Source organism: Pelodiscus sinensis, chromosome 6, assembly GCF_049634645.1.
Source record: "Pelodiscus sinensis isolate JC-2024 chromosome 6, ASM4963464v1, whole genome shotgun sequence".
Taxonomy (NCBI): domain Eukaryota; kingdom Metazoa; phylum Chordata; order Testudines; family Trionychidae; genus Pelodiscus; species Pelodiscus sinensis.
Genome location: NC_134716.1, coordinates 111,429,115 through 111,449,109, shown reverse-complemented (window position 1 = coordinate 111,449,109; position 19,995 = coordinate 111,429,115).

The following is a 19,995-nucleotide window of genomic DNA, read 5'->3' as shown; positions in this document are numbered from 1 at the left end:
ATGAACCACATGAACTCTCAGTTCTGCAGGCATTAGACTGAGTGACTCAGAGTCAGATTGTGTCCACTTAGTCCAAGATTTATAAGGAATTAAACAGTGTCCTGTAAGAAAGTACATTCGTTTCTTACATAAATCACATTGCAAAATCATTTATTACTGTAATAACCTTCAGCATTTCCATTACTGGATAGGACTTCTTCTAAAATGAATAATGACATCCCTAACTCACTACATGAAACTTTCAGTCAGACTCATTTTGGCTTCCTATTTCAAGTGGCAGGAAGGCAAAGGATAAGCCTTCATGTCTTAACACTAGTATCTATTGTGAACTAATGCATTTCATACATTTATTATGCATTTGTGAGTTAGTAAATGAAAGAAAGAGAATAATGGAAACAGTACCTTTCCACTTGGCGTGCTCAAGAAATCTACATTACTGTTTGCTGAAAACGGTTAAACTAGCAACAGAATTGTTTACATGCAACATCTTTAATTACAAGAGCTTATCAGCTCTTTACCATCATATTACAGTACTTTAATAACCTATATTTTATTTATACCTTGTTTCTAAGTTTATTATGCTTATTATAGGATGTGTTTTTAATTTTATGTTTTACAAAACAATTTGAATAATTGAAATTACTTTTGTGAATTTTTTAAAGCTTGCAATAAGATGAGTGAATTATAAGAAGCCATTTCTTAAGCATGCTAACAGGTGCAAAAAAGATTGACAGACCCGTTGGAGTAAATATTCTTGCCATAGATTTTTCTAAGGTTTTTTAATGGAATTTCTTGAACCTAAAGAAATGACATGAGTCATTTGGCCAAGGAATATGGTAATGTATACATCTGTACATAGCTCAGAAACACTATCTTGTTTCCAAAGGCTTAGAGCCACGGCTTTATGGATAGCCACTTTGCACTAGTCCACATGTGCAAAACATACGCAAAGCAGCTGTAAACCTAACAGAACCAGGCAGCAGAGGATTCACTATGGTGGGATTATAGTCAGATGCCATGCTGATGGGTGGTTGAATTTGTACACAATTCTCAGATAGGATTGTCATAGCTTTCTTATGTCTCCTTTGTGGTAACTAAGAGCATGCTTCTTTACTGTACTTGTTCAGCATTGGAGAAGGACACAACCAGAAAGGATTTTTAAATTGTTTCCATTCAAGGGAGAAGTAGGATGCAAGTGGAATTTGATAATCTGTTGGTTTTATGAGCATTCAGCAGTTTCTTGAAGGGAAAAATATGGCACATATGAAACCCACTACACAATTTAACATATTATGTTCCACTGATCATTAAATATATTTTTATCAGGTATATGTAGGTTATATATGACACTGAATATGTGAATTAGCTATTCAAGTTCTCTTCTTCCTGATGCTGAGGAAAAGATGGAATTTCTGTTTACTAACCTTAACTAATGTGAGAAAGTGCTCTCAACTCCTTAGTCCGCTGCAGTTCATTAGTTTTCTTGTGCTCAGATGCCAGTATAGTTTACTCCTGATCTCCAGGAGCTTAAGTTCCTGGGCTTCAGACTGAAGAGATGACTGCAGAGCAATCTGGAAGCAAATCTTCTGCCATCCAAGTAATGTCACTTGTCCTAAGCCATAGATACAAGGAGAAGCAATATAGATGGGTGGTTTCAGGCAGTCCACTATCTAATTCAATGATAGGCAACCAAAACTGGTTAAGTGGGCCAAATGAGTAATCCTCCTTTTTTTTAAGTGGGCCGCATGATTGAAATCCAGTGGTGGGCAACCTGCTGCCCACAGCCCATGCTTCCTACTCCTCCCCTCCTGCCCTGCCTCCCAGCACTTTTGAAGCACCAGAACAGCTGATTTGCAGCATTCAAGCTCTGGGAGGGGAGGGAAGGGAAAGGATGGGGACAGAGTGCGAATGAGCAGATTCATGGTGCTCGGAAAGTCCTGAAAGAAGATGGGATAGGAAGTGCAGGGCTCCAGTGCATGAGAAGTTTGTGGTGAAGGATACAGACATGGGGTACATGGGATTCAGGTTACCCACCACTGGCCTAATTACTCAAAGTTGTCTGTAGATAAGATTGTAAACTGATGTGTTCAACCTGTGTTCGGCTGCAATCAACTTGGTGAAGTTCAATTATGATAAATGCAAATTGACATACTTAAAAAGGAAAATCCAACGCAGAGCTACAAAATAGGAATTAATTGGTAGGGTGGCAGTACAGAAGAAAAGAATCTAAAGGTCTAAAGGATCAAAAACTGAACATGATTCAACAATGTGATGCAGCTGAGAAAAAGGCTATCATTCTGGGGTGTACTAACAGGAGTAAAACACGAGAGGCAATTGTCTCACTTTATACCTGGTGTTGGTGAGGCCTAAGCTGGAGTATTTTGTCCAATTCCAGGCACCACACCTTAAGAAAAATGTGGATAAATTGGAGAGAGTCCAGCAAAGAGCAATAAAAATGATAAAAGGTCTAGAAAACTTGACTTACAGGAAAAGGTTAAAAAAAAGTGGGGATATTTATTCTTGAGAAAAGAAGACTGAGGGGGGACTGGATAACAGCGCTCAAATAAATACGTGTGATGGGTATACCTGACTTTTGCATTCTCAACAGGAAGCCCCACAGTCCTACCACAATCCACCTCAGAAAAGGTTCCATGAAATTGATCCTTCAGGCCTGCCTAGAGATGTGTCATGGAAGCAGTAAACAGAGCCCAGCAAGCATAGATAAAAAGAGCTGCAAGATCCTAGTAGGTCAGTTCCTGGCTGGGACCAGAGTGATGAAAAATAGTGTCAAAGGAACTCAAGGGATAACCAGAGTTTGTTTCTGGCTTCATTTGCTTAACAGATTTGCAGGGAAAGAGGACCTACAAATCTTAACCCTGAGGTAAGGATAAAATTAAAAGGGGCTTGATAGGAAAAGGCCAAAGAAGAAGCAGCAATACACTGAAATGGAGCAAGGCATAACTACTGTTTACAGGGTCCTTGGGTCGGAACTCAGAAGAGTATGTGGAATCAGGTTCCTCTATCAAGCAAGGTCAGAAAGTGTAAATGCTAAGAAGGGGACAGCCTTATTTTGGAGCTCAAAGGACTGAAGTGAAAGGGCCCAGAGCTGAAGAGCCTCGTGAGGGCAAATAGACTATTATTGTGATCTTTAATACCTCAGAAGGGGTTCATTCAGACTTTGACACTCAGCTGGAGGGCTAAACCATGAAAGATGCAGGTGACAGCCTGAAGGGAGCATCAGGGGCAGTGTTCCCTGTAAGCTATGCACGTGTGCAGCTTCTCAGGAGAAATTTAAATGCCATCTAGAGGATTAGTAGAGCACCCATGGCTAGGTTGAGTGTTTCTATTGGTGGTGCACATCATACGTGCCTCAGTGCACATAAACATTTACTCCACACGGAGTAAATTTTCCATGTGGATGGAAAAGATTAGAAAGAACATTGACCGGGGTGAGAAGGATTGCAGTACCACACCCAGCCACCAGGAGATGTTCAAAAGATAAGTGTTCCCCATTATACAATGTTATAAAGAAAATAGTGATCAATTGTTCTCCAGGTCCACTGATGGCAAGACAGAAAGTAATGAGCTTCACCTGCCACAAGGGAGACATAGGTTAGATATTAAGAACACAAATGCTAATTCTAAAGGTAGCTAAACTCTGGCATAGTCTTCTAACAGAGGTTGTGAAATCGCTATCATTGGAGGGTTTTAAGAGAAGGTTGGAGAAACATCCCTGATTAGGGATAGTCAAAGTTTTACTTGGTCCTGCCTCAATGAATTTGATGGCTGGACTTGATCACTTCCTGAGTCCCCTTGTAATCCTACGTTTCTGTGATGCTAGGATCTTTGAGGCTGCAGAAGTCATTAGTTCTCAGTGATTTGTCTTTCCCTGATATCAGGTCTATATCATTTCTGGATTCAGAAGTCCATGTTTTCTGGATTTTTTGAAGCCCAACTGTGGTAACGGCCCTCATCTTTACCAGTTGCTTAAGGTGGTATCATGATGCTGTTAATAGCAGGCTTTATCAATGATACAAGAAACTGTCTTTTAGCATTGAGATGTTTGCTAGTAACTTCTAGTAGCAAACCACTTGTTTATTAAAGACCTCAGTGAAATGACAAAGAAGTTAACTGAGAAGGTAGATGCATTTTGGCTTCCATGAATATATTCCTGTCCGAGTTTCAAACTGGACTTAAGATTGCATACATTACATTTATGAATGGTTTCCTGCTGATTTTAGAATGTGGTCTGCTAGGCATTTTGGTTATGCCAGACTTTTCAGCAGCTTTAGATACATTCAACCACTTCTACCTATTCAACCACTTGTACCTATTCTGGTGACTAAGGGATATTGCTTGTGTGTTTGGAGCTATCCTTCTGTGGTGCAACAGAAGTTAGTGAATGGTGACTGATAAATTGTTTGTCAACAAAGGGAAGACTTGGAATGTGGAAACATCTCAAGGATCTTTTCTGTCTCCCAAATATACAAAAAGCCTCTTGGAGAGATCATTTCTAAACCAACAGTAGAGTATAATAGGGACACTGATAATACACAGCTGCTTATCTCTTGCCTCATGGGCCCTGTAATTTGAGCCTATGCCCTGGAAACCAAGGGATTTTTGATGATGTTTCTGGCTGGATACACTGGATGTACTTTTTATTTACAGCTGACAAAATAGAAGTCTTGCTGCTAAGGAGATGTTCTCAGTAAAAGTAGGTTTGCTCTTTCTTCACGTCCCTCGTTATTAAAGGTTTTTTTAATTGAGTTTATAAACTAAGCTAAAGTAAGTCTTACAACAATGTCCGTTCCATAGAAAACTATGTGTCAAATATGACACATATCTCATTTCTTCCGAGAAGCACACATCCTTGCAACCATGAGGATTCTCTCTTTGTAGCACTTTCGTCAGGATTTCTCCACTGCTTTCTCACACACCTTTTCACAATGAATGTCATCTTGCCTTTGTTGTGGTAAACCTTAAAAGGTTTAACTCATCTCCTGAAATCCTTGTCTGTCCATCTCTCCATTAAAAGTTCTTAAAACTTTTACTCCCATGTGTGTTTTTATTGGAATTAACTGTCTCTGTGCTCATGAATTCTCATTTCCTTCTGTTCCATTTTCCACTCTCACCATTATTCATCACATTTACTCTCTGCTTCAAATTCAGAAGATGGTTTTTAATTATGATTTCACTGTATTTTATTTGGTTTTCATTATGATCTTTGGGACCCAGTGAGTTCTATATTTGGTGCCCATCTTTAAGAAAGTCCTGCTCTCAAATATTTAACCGAAGGTCTTTCAGCTTTATCTTTTTGGTTGAGTGCAGTTCCCTTGGAGGGTTATAAATGTACAAGTAACTTCTATGGAAACCAGACATTACCCATTGCAGGTTTTAAAGAGCAGAGTAAGCCCTTTGACTATATCCAGTAATGAATAGGGATCTGGAGAGATGTATAGAGCCACGGTGTGATGAGCTCTTAGTAGCATGCCCAGCTCAAGAGGTGAGTATCTATTCAGCAAAAGCTACAGCTTTATGTGGGATTATGGTCTTTTCTAGGCAGATTGACTTACTGCAGGCCAGCTTGGAGTTGACAAAAGAATGAAGCACAGAAGTCAAGTCCAGATCTGTTCACTGGGAGAGACATGGGCACAAAGCCTTAGCTATCTGAATGTGGAAGAAGGCATTTGCCATTCTTATATTGATCTGGGATAGTATATAATATTTGACATAAAAGTGTAAGAGTTATTATCAAACTTCTGAGATCCACGGTGAGAATATTTGAGATGCATGCTGCCAGATGCATATTCATAGGATTTAGTTTAGTTCCAGGATTCAGTAAAAGCTAGAGATTTGGACCATGGAACCATTGTATTGGATAAAGACGGCCAAACTATTTCAGATAAATAAACCCCAAAACTAAATTTGACACTTCTTACATTAAAAATATCAATTTTCTAGTCCAGGCTAGTGTCAGATATGGAGACTTTCAGATGCAAAAGATACAATTATAACAAGGAGTCCGGTAGCACTTTAAACACAGCTATCTCTCTGAAACAGATTATGCATTTGTAAAGACTCTAATACTGCCCAGATGTCGGAGCAATTTTGCAGACTCTAGAGACAGATTTGCACAGCTTGTCCCTTAAAAGCTGAGGATCTATCCCCAGAAGTATGGATAAGGATCAGATCCTTTTAGTTGCTTATCTCAACTCAATCAGATCATTTATCCCTTTGAGGTTTACTGGTCAGTTCTCAACATTTTTATAAAGAAGAGTCTATGAAATGCTTTCTGTGAACATAGGTGTTTTCTTCTGCCAGGATGTCATTTGTTTTTCATATGCCATTGGCCCATCCTACATGCTCCCATATTTTCTCCTCTCCCCAAATATGGAATGCATGCCATTGTTAAACTACCTATTGTTGGCTGCTTTATGAATAAAATTTGCACTGATCATCCCCAATGAGGAAAGTAAGTGACAGCACAATTTGGTTTATTATCTTTCTTTCAAATGATACAGTCCGTCAAAAATTGACATGATAAAGCTACACTAGGTTATTAACAAATATAAAGAAAGATTGTTCATCGGTGCATAAAAAATCCCTGACTATAACCCTATTTTGATGAAGAAATGTATAAAATTCTGTTTATTCCAGTCTACTGTACCCACATTAAAAATCTATTACAGTACTTAAACATGACCCTCTGTAATGAGACCACAAAAAACAATTATTACACCGCATATATTGAAAAATGCTTGGTGCCCCTCACTTATATGTTAATCCTTTGCTTCCTGATAGACTGGGATGCTTTCAAAATGAGCAGAAAAGAATGAGTCTTCCTAAAAGAAAACATATTGACAAAAGCTAAACAGGTTGCTGCTATAGTAGATACTTTAAACACATTTCTTTAGTTAAGAACCATCTCCAGTCCCTTTGAGTTTGATAATGCTTAGTCCCTCCAGCTAATGTGATATACCAGGAATATGTTAAATTCTATTTGCAGGTTAGGTTTGTGGGTTTTTTTTTTTCAATATTCAAGTTTTTTACAAAATAGCACAAACTCTTTTTTTTAGATGTGCTGTAGTCAACACTTTAAAAATGTTGGTAAAATATACAAAAACGCTCCCACATCAATTACCCTCAAATTTATAGTTCTCTTCACATCAAGAGCCAAATTCTGCCTTCAATGGTAATTAGGTAATGCTTTCATACTCTGTCCCCTCTAATGAACAGAAGGTGTGATCCTCAGCTGATGTAAAGTGACATACAGGACAGCTGGGACAACTTCTATAGTGGTGGTGCTGAGAGCCATTGGACCAAATTGTAAACCTATATGTGGGGGAAACCACTTCATGACAGAAGCTGCAGCAGTACCTGCAGCACCCCTAGTTCCAGAACCTATGCTGATGTACCTATGTTGATATATATGATACTCAGAGCTAATTCATTATGTTTAGCATTATTTTTTAGCTAAAACTATTGTCTACTTGAGAATTTGTTTTTCAAAAATTTTAGTTGTGATACACTGGGAGGGAAAGGATGATTTCAAATATTGAACCAGCAAGTGGTCTGTGATTGAGATATGGAAGTGGAACTAAGGAGATCTAAGCACATATTAGATCTCTGCCACAGACTTCTTATGTGTCCTGGGGCAAATCACTTGACATTTTTGTGCATCACATCCTCATTTGTAAATTGTAATAAAATAATGCATCCTTGGTCTGTTTTATCAGGGTTGGGACCATTACTTACTACAGGTATGAAAAATGCCTAGCACAACAAAAGCCTTTGAGTCAATTGGGGCCATTCGGTGCTACAGTAATATGCATTTCCTTAGCAATGCATAAGAAAGAACATGTTCGCTGTGTGACAATCATCTGGGGTCTGAGTGCTGCACATAGATCCAGTTGTGCCTTCCTTTTATTTTTAATCGTGAGGAGTAGCATTATGAGTCTGGAGCTGATGAGGTAACTAAAAACCTTGCAGCAGCAAGAGGTAGCTGATGAATGACACCTACATGTTCACTTTACAAAATAAAAACAAACATAACTCAGACTAAACATTTCAGCTCAAATAATAATTCCCATTAAAATCTACACTTCTCCTTTATAATGTGCAGTGTATTAAAAAGGCATTTATAGTATGGAAAGTTAATTGGTTTAGGCATCAAATGAAAAAAGCAACACTTCCATAAAACAGAGGGAGTGCAAATGCTCCAGATTTAATGAACTTCCTCTCAAGGAGACTAATGTGTAATATTTTTCCATATGAGTTTGCATTAGAGATGTGCTGAGATGGGAATAGTCATTACCTGCTACCATTGGAGCCTTGCACAAAAATATTGGCTTCTCCTGAGTAACTTGACATGATTATCTACAATTTGGGGAAGGTACCGTGTGATCAGGGCCTATAACAAGAATTGTGACATGTTGGTGTACAGAATGAATATCAAACCAATCCTGGAAACTCCTTGTGCTGCTGCCTCCAACTAGCTTCTGCGTCTGTTTGGCTTCATATATCACTGAAAAGATGTTTCTGTGGTTATTTCTCTTTAATTCTCGATAATGTGTATTGACTTCATTGGAATCAAAAGTCTTTTTTCCCCCCTTCCTCTGATGCTTGTCAAATGTAGCTATAGCAGAGAGGTGAATGTTCATAATAAACTAACCAGTGGGCTGTGCTGTACATACAAGCCAAATTTTTGTAAGGAGACCACTCAGGGCAATAAAGTAAGTTTACTCACAGGATTAAAGGCTAGGAATTTGCTGCTTTATATAACTGCTGACCACAACAGAAAAGCATGGGAGGTGTGGGGCATGACTCCACCTCCTAATACTGGCAGTAACCCAGCTAACTCTATAATGACCACTTTACTACAAAAATTGTAACAAAAAATTTGTATTGTCTCGAAGATCATCAGCTGCAATAGAGGATCTGGCAGCTTGTGTAGGAAATAAGCTCAGAACTGGGGAAGAAGTGAGCAAATGCCTCCACTCATTTCACCTGGTTTTGTGTCAGTATCTCCAAAGTATACCCTATTTCTGTTCTCTTCATACATGTCCCTCCTAATATAAGTGCTCTGGACATGCCTGCTGAGTCTGTGGACACCTGGAATGAAGAGGACCCAGTCTACTTCCAGGGAGAAAAAACAAGGATGTGATGAAGTAGAGGAAGGGGAGATAATTGGTTTAGAGTGGTGGGTTTGGTCGGATACATGATGCCGGATGAATGGGTAGGAGTGTAGAAATTGTCTGAATCTGAATAGGCCAAAACTAGTTTGTTATTCTGGTAATACAGAATCAAAGGTGTCTGGTGTTTTGCAAACACAAATGGCCAGATCCTTATCTGATGTAAGCTGGTGTAGCTTCATTTCAGTACAGTTATGTCTGTTTACAACTGTTGAGTATCTGACTCAAGGTACAGTATTTAGTTTTGCCAGGTGGCAGAGTCTGGGCTCTAGGAAGTCTGTGGTTGAGGTGCCTCAGTATCTTTGTGAATCCACATTTCCTCCAGGCCTGCCTTCAATACCATGATCTAGAATGGGAACTGTTATATAGTTATGCCCACTCTATAATTCCCAAGGATGCCTTTATAAACTACAAAAGCACCAGCTAAGTAGACTACCTGACACCAGATAATGAGAATGGGAAGACAAAAGAGTCAAGACCAGCTCACCCTGGACCTCCAACAGTCCTCAATGCCAGAACAGCTCTGGGAAACATTTGGCCTAGTTTGGGAATTCCAGGGTTCCAAACTTCCTCAAGAGCCAGACCATTGCAGACCACATGATAAGAGGGAAGTTGAAAAGGACACAAATGACTCCTTTACCCGTCCCCTCTTAGGAGCTCCCATATACTCAGTGGGTGCATCTGGCCTTATGTTTCACTTTGAAGTGTGAGTCCTTGTTTGGGGTCCAGTTTATGTCAAAGGAAGCGTGGAATATAAATTTAGCACGCAGTTGTCAATATTATTAGGGACCATGTCTACAGATCATTTGTTTCTATCTTTCAGAAACAAAAGCTGTGGTAAGCCAGTTTACACGATGCTGTGGTGACCTTTGCACAGCATCACTGCAATGTCCAATAAATGATATGTTTACAGCTGTATTCTGTTATTAGGCAAAGTATTTGTTCAGAGGTGATGATATCTGTAAGTGTTGGCAGAATCTTGCAGCATTGTTCATCTTTTCATATCACAATCCAGAACGGCTTTTCACTTGTGTCACTGTCTCTCTCACTAGAGGCGTTGTCTAATAGATGATCACACTGCTCTCTGGGTAGCCATCTTAGATACTCTTCTTTTTCAATATGGCTGTGTCTAGACTGGCCAGTTTTTCCGGAAAATCAGCCACTTTTCCGGAAAAACTTGCCAGCTGTCTACACTGGCCGCTTGAATTTCCGCAAAAGCACTGACGATCTCATGTAAGATTGTCAGTGTTCTTGCGGAAATACTATGCTGCTCCCATTCAGGCAAAAGTCCTTTTGCACAAAACTTTTGTGCAAGAGGGCCAGTGTAGACAGCCTGGATTTGTTTTCCGCAAAAAAGCCCCAATCGCGAAAATGGCGATCAGGGCTTTTTTGCGGAAAAGCGCGTCTAGATTGGCACGGATGCTTTTCCTCAAAAAGTGCTTTTGCGGAAAAGTGTCTGTGCCAATCTAGACGCTCTGTTCAAAAATGCTTTTAACGGAAAACTTTTCCGTTAAAAGCATTTCTGGAAAATCATGCCAGTCTAGACGTAGCCAATATGTGTATGTGTGGGGTGGAGAGAGGGGGGGATTTATGGGTGTACCAGGCCATTGCAGTAGTTTAGATTGTCATTTCCAGGGGCCCTGCTGTGAGCTGATCAAATGATTTATATGCCTAACAGCTCTTTTCAAGTTGGTGAATTTTTTATTTTCATTTTTAGAGGCTCAAATTTCAACAAACAGAATTTGTTCACCCTTTGCATGCAAATGGAATAGTTTAAAAGTTAAAAGACAAATAGAGAGAATCCTGCTTTAGACATTCATTGCATACTAAAAACATTATAACAAAGCAAGTTTGCACATTTTTGTGAGCCATTTCAATTAATATTCATTTGCAGATGCATTTTGAAACAACAACCCTGAATGACATCTCTAGTGAGTTTCTCGCACTCTGGTGCAATAGAAAATATTTTCAAAAAGAAAAATCTCATTTATTTTCTTTGGCTATAGCCCACAAATGAAAGTCAACATGGCCTAGTGGTTAGAACCCAGGACATGAGGGTTCTAATCCTGAAATTGCCAGTGACTTGCTATATAATCTTTGCAATAGTCACTTAACTGCTCTGATCTTCTTTTTGCCTACATGTAAAAATAGAGGTTATATGTTGCCACTTCTGAGATACCATAAGGTTTTAATTGATTAATATGATCCCATTAACTGATCTTTAATCAGCTTAAAGAGGCATATACATAGTATTGTTGGCAATCAGTACGATCAGCAGTAATAATTTAAAATAGTAAAACCTGTCCTGAAGCTACCAGCAGAGCATGGGCCTTAGCAGCGAGATGTGTAATGGAATTCTGATGCCAAAAAGATGGCCATGTGATATGATTGTAGTGGGTTTGCTATTACTTTTGCTGTTAATGCTTCTGATAGCATGATCCTAGCAATTGTTGAGAGAAAGGCTCATCCTGGCCATAATTCAGCAAGGGGCACAAGCACATGCTTAGCCATATACACATGCTTAAATCCCCGACTTCAATGGGAATAAACACATTTTTATGTTCACTGCTAATTCAAAACATCTGTTCTTAGAAAACTAAGAAACAAGAGTAGATGTGATGGCCAACTTTCTGGTTGCAATAGAGCCATCATCCTAAGGTACTTCCTCTAAAGAACAGCCATACTGGGTCAGACCAAAGGTCTAGCTAGCCTTAAATCTTGTCTGCTGACAGTGGCCAATTCCATATGCCCCAAAGAGCACAAACAGAACATGAAATCAAGTGATCCCTCTCCTGTTGCCCATTCCCAGCTTCTGACAAACAGAGGCTAGGGACACCATTCCTGAACATTTGGCCAATACCCATTGAGGTACTTCTTCTCCATGAATTTATCTAACTTTTTTTTTTAAACCCGTTAAAGGGCCTTGCTACAGGATGTTGTGAAGGTCAGGAGTTCCACAGGTTGGCTGTGCATTGTGTGAAGAAATAATTTTTTGCTTGTTCTAAGCCAGCTACCACTTAATTTCATTTGATGACTCCTAGTTCTTGTGTTATGGGAACAAGTAACTTTTTCTTATTTATTTTCTCCACGCCTGTCATGATTTTAGAGACCTCTATTATATCTCCCCTTACTCTCCTCTTTTCTAAACTGAAAAGTCCAACTCTTCTTAATCTCTCCTCATATGGCAGCTGTTCCAAATCCCTAATCATGTTTGCCCCATTTTTCTGAACTCTCCTGCCCCCCACTCATGACAAGAGCCAGAAATAGAGCCACTCCAGCCTCACAACATCAGTACAGTCATAGCACTGACAGGCAGAACCAAACCACGAGAGCTTAGTGCATGAGCTACTACAGCTTGAGCTATAAAGCCAGCTAGCTCTTAATTAAGGCTGTAGAGCAAACTCTCTTCCTCCCTCCCATCCCCCCTACTATAGAGACTAGTGCACCACACTCAGTAGGTGTGTGGGCTACACAGTGAGTTTGCTCCCATGGGAGTTCCCACTAGGAATCCCACATCTTGTGAGCTAACATTGTCTCCACTTAATGCAATAAAGCCTCTTCCACCTTTCCTGGGCTCAGTCCTCCATGGACTTTCACTCATCTCCCAGACTCTGAAGAGCCCTTCTCATTATATCATACAGCACTGCTTCCCAGAGCTTTCTCCTTGCAGGTCTAGCCCCTCCTAAGCTATTGACCCTCAGGGATTCTTCCCTGGACTTTCTCATGTCCCAGGCCTGCTTTAGTAGTCCTCTTCCCTCCTGTTTCCCTCTCCCTACAGTCATGGTCCTAAGGTGCAAGTTTCTTCCTGAACCCTATGTAGGGTCTCTCTCAGAACAAAATCCCAATCACCTCTCATCTAGATTTCCTTTCTCTATTACCCTGCAGCCCTTCTTTTATAGGAATCATCTAGCCTGGCTCCCCCCAGCTGGGTCTAATCCTTACTTACCTGTCTCCTCTCCAGGTTTCAGTAATGGGCTAATTGGTCTTTCCAGCCCCTTTTTACATTGTCACTGCCAGTAAGAAGGATACTCCTCATAACAGCATTAGTAAATAGTCATTCATATAAAGGTTTCCTTTTCTTGCTCAACATTTTGGCTATCCATGTGCATTACATGTACAAGAAGAGTTTAGAAAGTTTATGTGATACTTACTAATCTCAGGATTAGACATACAAAGTATTCTGTGTTGCTATGTCTTCTCCTTGGTCAAACCCCCTTTTTGCAATTGAAATACATTAAAAGTGTATTGAACAGTTAAACTTTGGTTTTTGCAACATAAAGAATCTATTAATTAACAGAACTAGAGTGATTCTGTTCATAAAGAAAGTAAGTATGAAGGGACAGTATTTCAAAGATCAAGAACTAGCAAACATCATGTGAGCTATATTCATGCCACAAGTGGAATCCAAATATAGCAGCTAATCTTCAGATCTCCAACAGAGATGTAAGTGACTAGTATCAGAGGCATGAAGCAGCGGAGCTGGAGCCTGTCCTGGGGGGAGCCATCTTAAAAGCCAGTTTCCTCCACGGGGGGAAGGCAGGGACAGACACACGGGGGAAACCGCATGAGCAGGGACCAAAGCAGTCCCCGCTCTCCCTAGGTCCCAACTCTTGTGCCCCCCCCCCTTTGAAATGCACAAGAGCCACCCACGGCTCTTATACATTTCAGAGGAAGAGGCGCAGCAAGGAACCTGCATGAGTGGGAACCGAAGCAGTCCCTGTTCACCCAGGGTCCCAACTGCTGTGCCTCTCCCAAGAGTAAATTTCAAAGGCAGAGGCACAGCAGGATAGTGGACGCCCCTCTTATCAACTCATTGAGTAGTCGATGGAAATTCCATCAACTACTCGATTAGCTGATAAATTGAAATTTAATATCCCTAATCTCCAAGTAGTTACCATAGAACAACCTTTTCTAAAGAGAATTAGAGAAGACGATGACCACACTACGTAGCAATGGCTCATACATACCAGTGCTCCCTGTAAGGTATTCAGATGCTACCTAGCTGATTAGCAGAGTGCCTTCTACCCCCATAGCTGGCAGCATGTATCTCTACTATGGGTGGACATCTGCACATGCCTCGGTGCACATAATAAATTTATTCCTAATGTGGATGAAAAAATTAGAGGGAATATTGGAACTTACATTCATCTTTTCTAATTAAGATTCTCATCTATCTCGTGTGGGCCATTTTATGTTTCCTGAAGTAAATTTAAACATCTTTCCTCATCTCTAAAGTTGAAATTTTTTAATGTCAAGAGCCATCTGTACAACTTTTAACATGTATGTCACTGTGCTTATTACAGTTTGAATTTAGCTAACACAGATTTATGTAAAGATATTTTCTTGGAAGTAGTAACAGACTCCACTTGAATATGCATGTTTCAATAGGTAAATTCTTTTCTGTTTTTGCGCTTGCAGTTTGCTTTTTACATTTTGAAAAAATCAGGAAGTTCTGATTTTTTTAAAGGTACACTTTCAGACACACAGCACTTTCCTGAGAGGTGTACAATAATCCAGGTATGAATCTTTGCCATGAGAATTATTTCTAATTGTGTTTCATAACAAAACCAAAAAGGAAAGCACTTTTCTGAGGTCTTATGCTTTTTCCATTGTAGACATTTCTGTAGAGAACTTTCAGCCTGATTCTCTGTTCGCCTACACTTAGCCAGGATTGACTGCACTAAAATCAATGGACTAACCCCCAGTGTAAAAATTATGTATGGGAGGGGAGAATCAGGCCTAGCTATCTTGTGGACTATCAACCTTCTTGGTTGCAAACAAAGAGAACATTTCCTGTCATTCACTACAACAGAACATCCCTGAGGCTATCACCTCAGTTTTTTATCATATGTCTAACTCTGTAATTGGTGCAAGTAACTACAGCATTTGTAGACATTTCCAGGCAACTTTGAAGTTGGCTACAGTAAGTACCAAAATCAGTGAAACAGCATGAACTTCAGAATGGGCTAGATGCCTTTGTGATTACCCTGGCTCTCATGGGGTTTGTATGGGCTGAATTGACATCCATGCAGCTACAACGTCACTGCTCATGGTAGATTAGAGCTAGTTCAAGGGAATCTACATTGTCCGTTGTGGTGTAGCTATACCCTAAAATTGACAAATAATACTGGGTAACTATTTTAGCTGCCTTGTAATGACATGTATCAGCTGGAAACAAAGAGGGTCCAAACCCACATGACTAGCCAACTCTCCATGGACCACCACTATGTACTGTATAGACCATCAATAGTTCATAGGGCAATGTTTTAGTAACCTTTGTGTTACATGACAAGGCCCACTAAAGACAGTTTTGTAATCCCGGTGCTTTGAAAGATAATTGACTTACCATCCACTTTATCCTGTACTTTTTCTCTCTACCATTCAAGATCGTTGTGAAGTAACGGCTGAGGTGCAAACCACCAGAGTAAGGAAAAAAGAAGGGAGCTTTCATGGTCAAGTCAGACCTAGCTGAAGATGCAAAACTTAGAACCAGAGTCTGAAAGGTCAAGAACATACATCAAACTTGCCTTCTGGAAGTTTTAACATATGCCAGTGGATTTTTATGCAGATAGTAACCTAAGGCAAAAATGACCTTGGCAACTGAGACCCAGAGCATTACCCTTGACCCATCTTCTACTGATTTACAGCAGCAACACTAGCAGAAAATATGAGGGCATTGGTATTTTTCAAGCAGCAAAAATGCATCGAGATCTGGCCTGTACTTAAGCATATCTTCAATTCCATATCTTATAGTGTACAGAAGAGGGAATAAAGATGTAAGTGACGAGAGACACTCTCATTATGCCAATAAGCATATTTATAAATTATGCCAATTTACTAGTATAATAAACATTGAATATTTAGATCTGATAATTAACATATACTATCAAGATATAATGCCTATAAGAACCATCAGTCTACAAAGTCACAACTAATTATTTCTGATATCTAAGGCAAAAAAAGAGGTTCAGTTAAGTTGCCTTATGAATAGAGACGAGTCCCATCCACAAAAACCAGGCAATAATGTCTTGCATGTCTATAATCTGAAGACTCAATCTAGCTCCTTATAATAATTAAGGGCCAGATTCTATCTTCCTTAGGCTATAGCTACACTGCAGGCTTATTGCATAAGAAGCTTTTTGCGGAAGAGATCTTCTGCAAAAATGTATTGCGTAAGAGCACGTCCAGACTGTAAGACTGTGTCTAGACTGGCAAGTTTTTCCGCAAAATCATCTGATTTTGCAGAAAAACTTGCCAGCTGTCTACACTGGCCGTTTGAATTTCCAGAAAAGCACTAACGATCTCATGTCATTTTTTTTTCCCGAAAGACTTTTGCCCAAAAGGGCCAGTGTAAACAGCACAGTAGTGTTTTCCGCAAAAAAGCCCTGATCGCAAAAATGGCGATCGGGGTTTTTTTGCGGAAAACCGCATCTAGATTGGCCATGGACGCTTTTCCGCAAAAAGTGCTTTTGCGGAAAAGCATCCTGCCAATCTAGATGTGCTTTTCTGAAAATGCTTTTAATGGAAAACTTTTCCGTTAAAAGCATTTTCGGAAATTCATGCCAGTCTAGACGTAGCCTAAAAGTGCACTGAAAAAGCGGTGCTCTTTTGCGAAAGAGAGTGTCTGGACAGCATGGATGCTCTCTCACAAAAAAGACCACCTGGAACCACTTCAGGTAGGGCTTGAGGTTACCAGTTGCTTCCAAGGGCTGGTGCCAGAGCCCTGCAGAGACACGTGTTTAAAGGGACCCCACTGGACAGCTGTTTCTCTGCTGCTGCTGTGGGCTTGCCTACCTCTTTGAGGGACAGCAAAGCTAGAGCAGTGCCTGCTGTGGTTGCCCTGTGATTTTTTTGGATGCCACAGCTTTTCCACTAGTGCCATGGAGCTAGAGCTGCCCCTGGACATGCCATGGCCCCACATGGCCATGCTGCAGTTTGTGCATGCCATCCTGCTCCTGTAGGAGCTTGACCCCGAGCTCAATCTGGAGTCCCTCTCCTCGGGTGCAGCTGCTACACTCTGACAACCTCATCCCACTGTGAAGAGGCGGTTCTAGAGGCCAGCCACCAGTTCTGACTGGTGGGACTGGCTGGTCATGGAGCAGTGGGATGACCAGCAGTGGCTCCAAAACTTCTGCATGTGGAAGGCCACCTTTTGGAGCTATGCGCCTGGCTTGCCCCTGCCCTCCAGAGATGTGACACCCACCTGCAGCCCGCCATCCTCCTGGAGAAGCAAGTTGCCATTGCCTTCTGGAAGTTGGCCACCCCAGACAGTTACCGGTTGGTGGACAACTGGTTTGGCGTGGGGAAATCCACTGTCGGGGCCCTCCTCATGCAGATAAGGCCCTCTGGGGCTGCAATTCCTGCATGGGACGGGGGAGAATCCTAGCTGTGGGGGATGGAGTGGCAATGGGGGGAAGCCCTGTCCCCAGGAGGTTGTGCTGTTCCACCCTCACACAGCTCTGCTGCTGGGGAGGGCAGCCTCATAGGGGTGGCTTCTGGGGTGTTTGGGGGGACAGGGGTTTGGAGGGAGGCGAGCACCTCCCAAAGGCTCAAGCACCCCCTATCTCTTATTCTCTGTGTATTTTCGGTGTTTCTTTGTGTCCTTCTCCAGATGGTGAGGGCTGGATTTGCTGCCCTTTGGTTCCCCAACTCCGGGGGAGCCATAGACGGGACCCACATCCCAATCCAAGCCCCAGAATATCAAGTGGCCCACTTCATAAATTGAAAGGGCTACTATTCCATGGTGCTGCAAGCCCTGGTCACCCCCAAGGATACTTCATGGGCATTTTTGTGCCCACATCTTTAGAAACTACAGCCTGTACCGCAAGCTGGAAGCAGACACATTTTTCCCCCACCGGGACTTTGCGGTTGGGGATGTGCAGATGTGGGGATGTGGTATACTCCCCTCATGCCATGGCTGATAAAGCCGTACACCGGATACCTGGACCCCAGCAGGGAACAATTTAATGCCCGCCTGAACTGGGCCAAGATCCAGGTCGAGTGTGCCTTCAGCCGCCTCAAGGTGAGCTTCCGGTGCCTGCTGACTTTCCTCGATGTGGGGAAGCACAACATTCCTGAGGTGGTCGCAGCATGTTGTGTCCTCCACAACGTTGTGAAGAGGCGGATGGGGAATGGGCATAGCAGGGTGGGGACAGAAGGGAAGGAGGGAGCCAGGAGTAGCGGCATGAGGCAGGTGTGCCGCCATGCTGGCCATAATATTGCACATGCGGTCACACCACTGGAGGAACTAGCCCCAGGCATGTTCCCGCCACTCGAGATTGGCGTGGATCTTGTGCACCAATGTCCACTTCATCCTCTCCAGGACAGTGATGTGCTGCTGCATCAACTTCTCCTGGACCCTGGCGCACTTTAGTGTCCCCCGGGCTGTGGCAGGCAGCTGTGGTGAACTGGCTGGCCCTTCACTCCCGGCTGGTCCAGCTGTGGAGAACACACAAGAGGGAGAGGCAGCCAATCATCCCTAAAGATACTGTCCCTGAGGCCGTGCCCTCCTCTGTGAGCAGCGACCAACAGTCTGTGGCCCAGAGGACTGGGCTGCTCGCTCCCCCCGCTGCCCAGAGACAAGCAGCCAAGGGAAGTGTCTGGCCACAGTGGGATCTCCTCAGGGGTGGCAGAGGAGCTGGGAGCAGCCGGGGCCACCCTGGGAGACCGCACACACAGGGGCGGCTCACAGCGCTGTTGATGGGCATGGCTGCTGTCTTGCATGTGCAAACTCGTCTGCTTCCAGTCAGCACACCTTCTCTCCATGCCCCCGCCGTGGCAAGACACGTGTGGCCAGCAGGATCCCAGGCGTGCTCAGGGGCTGCCTTCTGCATCCATGTGCTGCACAGTAACAATGCATGAGGTGGCATGTGCACGGACAGAAGTACAATGTGCAGCCCAAGCAGCCAGAACGACACTCCAGTGCTCCCACGTCCCCCACCCTCTGTGTGAGTGACAAAGAGACCACTCACATGAGGATCCTTCCCAGGTGTCCGAAGAGGCCTGGGAGACGTCCAGGCTGACAGACACTGGCTCCAGGGACAGGGTCACGGTGCCTGTGTCCTCCTTCTTCTCCGCGGCCGGCTGGCCCTCACCCTCTTGCTCCGCCTCCAGGTGGGTGATGACAGGGTTCGGCAGCCCAGCGTCCATGAGGGTGGATGCGGGGGACATTTTACCATCTCCCAGGATGGCATGCAGCTGCCTGTAGTAGGGGCAGGTGTGGGGTCCTGCCCCTGAGTGCTCAGTGGCACGGACATATCCCTGACGGAGTTCTTTGATCTTACTCTGGACCTGTTCCAAGGCCCAGAGTGAGTGTCTGCGCTCCACCAGGGACTGCACCATTCGGTCATAAATGTCACTGTTCTGCCACTTGGCCCAGGAATCCTGGAGAGTCTCCTCCTGGCCCCACAGCTCCAGGAGGGACTATATCTCCAGGCCAGACCAGAAGGGTGCCTGCCTCTTGCTCCCCCTGGGTGGATCTTGGGACCCCTGGATCTGCTCCCTGTGTGGGCCAGAGGAGTCTTAGGGGGCTTGTGGCTGTGACATGGGTTAGCCGGCCTGAATCAGGGAGAGCTACGTGGTGAGGTGCTGCTCTCTGGGCTGGCTTCCTGCCGCATGGCTTGTCCAGGGGGCCTGTAGCAGTAAGAGGGGCCAGGAGACAGGAACTATAAAACTGTGATGAGTTTTATGGAGTGTCTTCCAGAGCACGTGTGCTTTTTCCTGGAAGCTATTTCTTGCACAAAAAATATTTCCTTCCTGTCCACACACGCCTTTTTGTGAAAGAGCTGTTTTGCGAAAAGGCTTC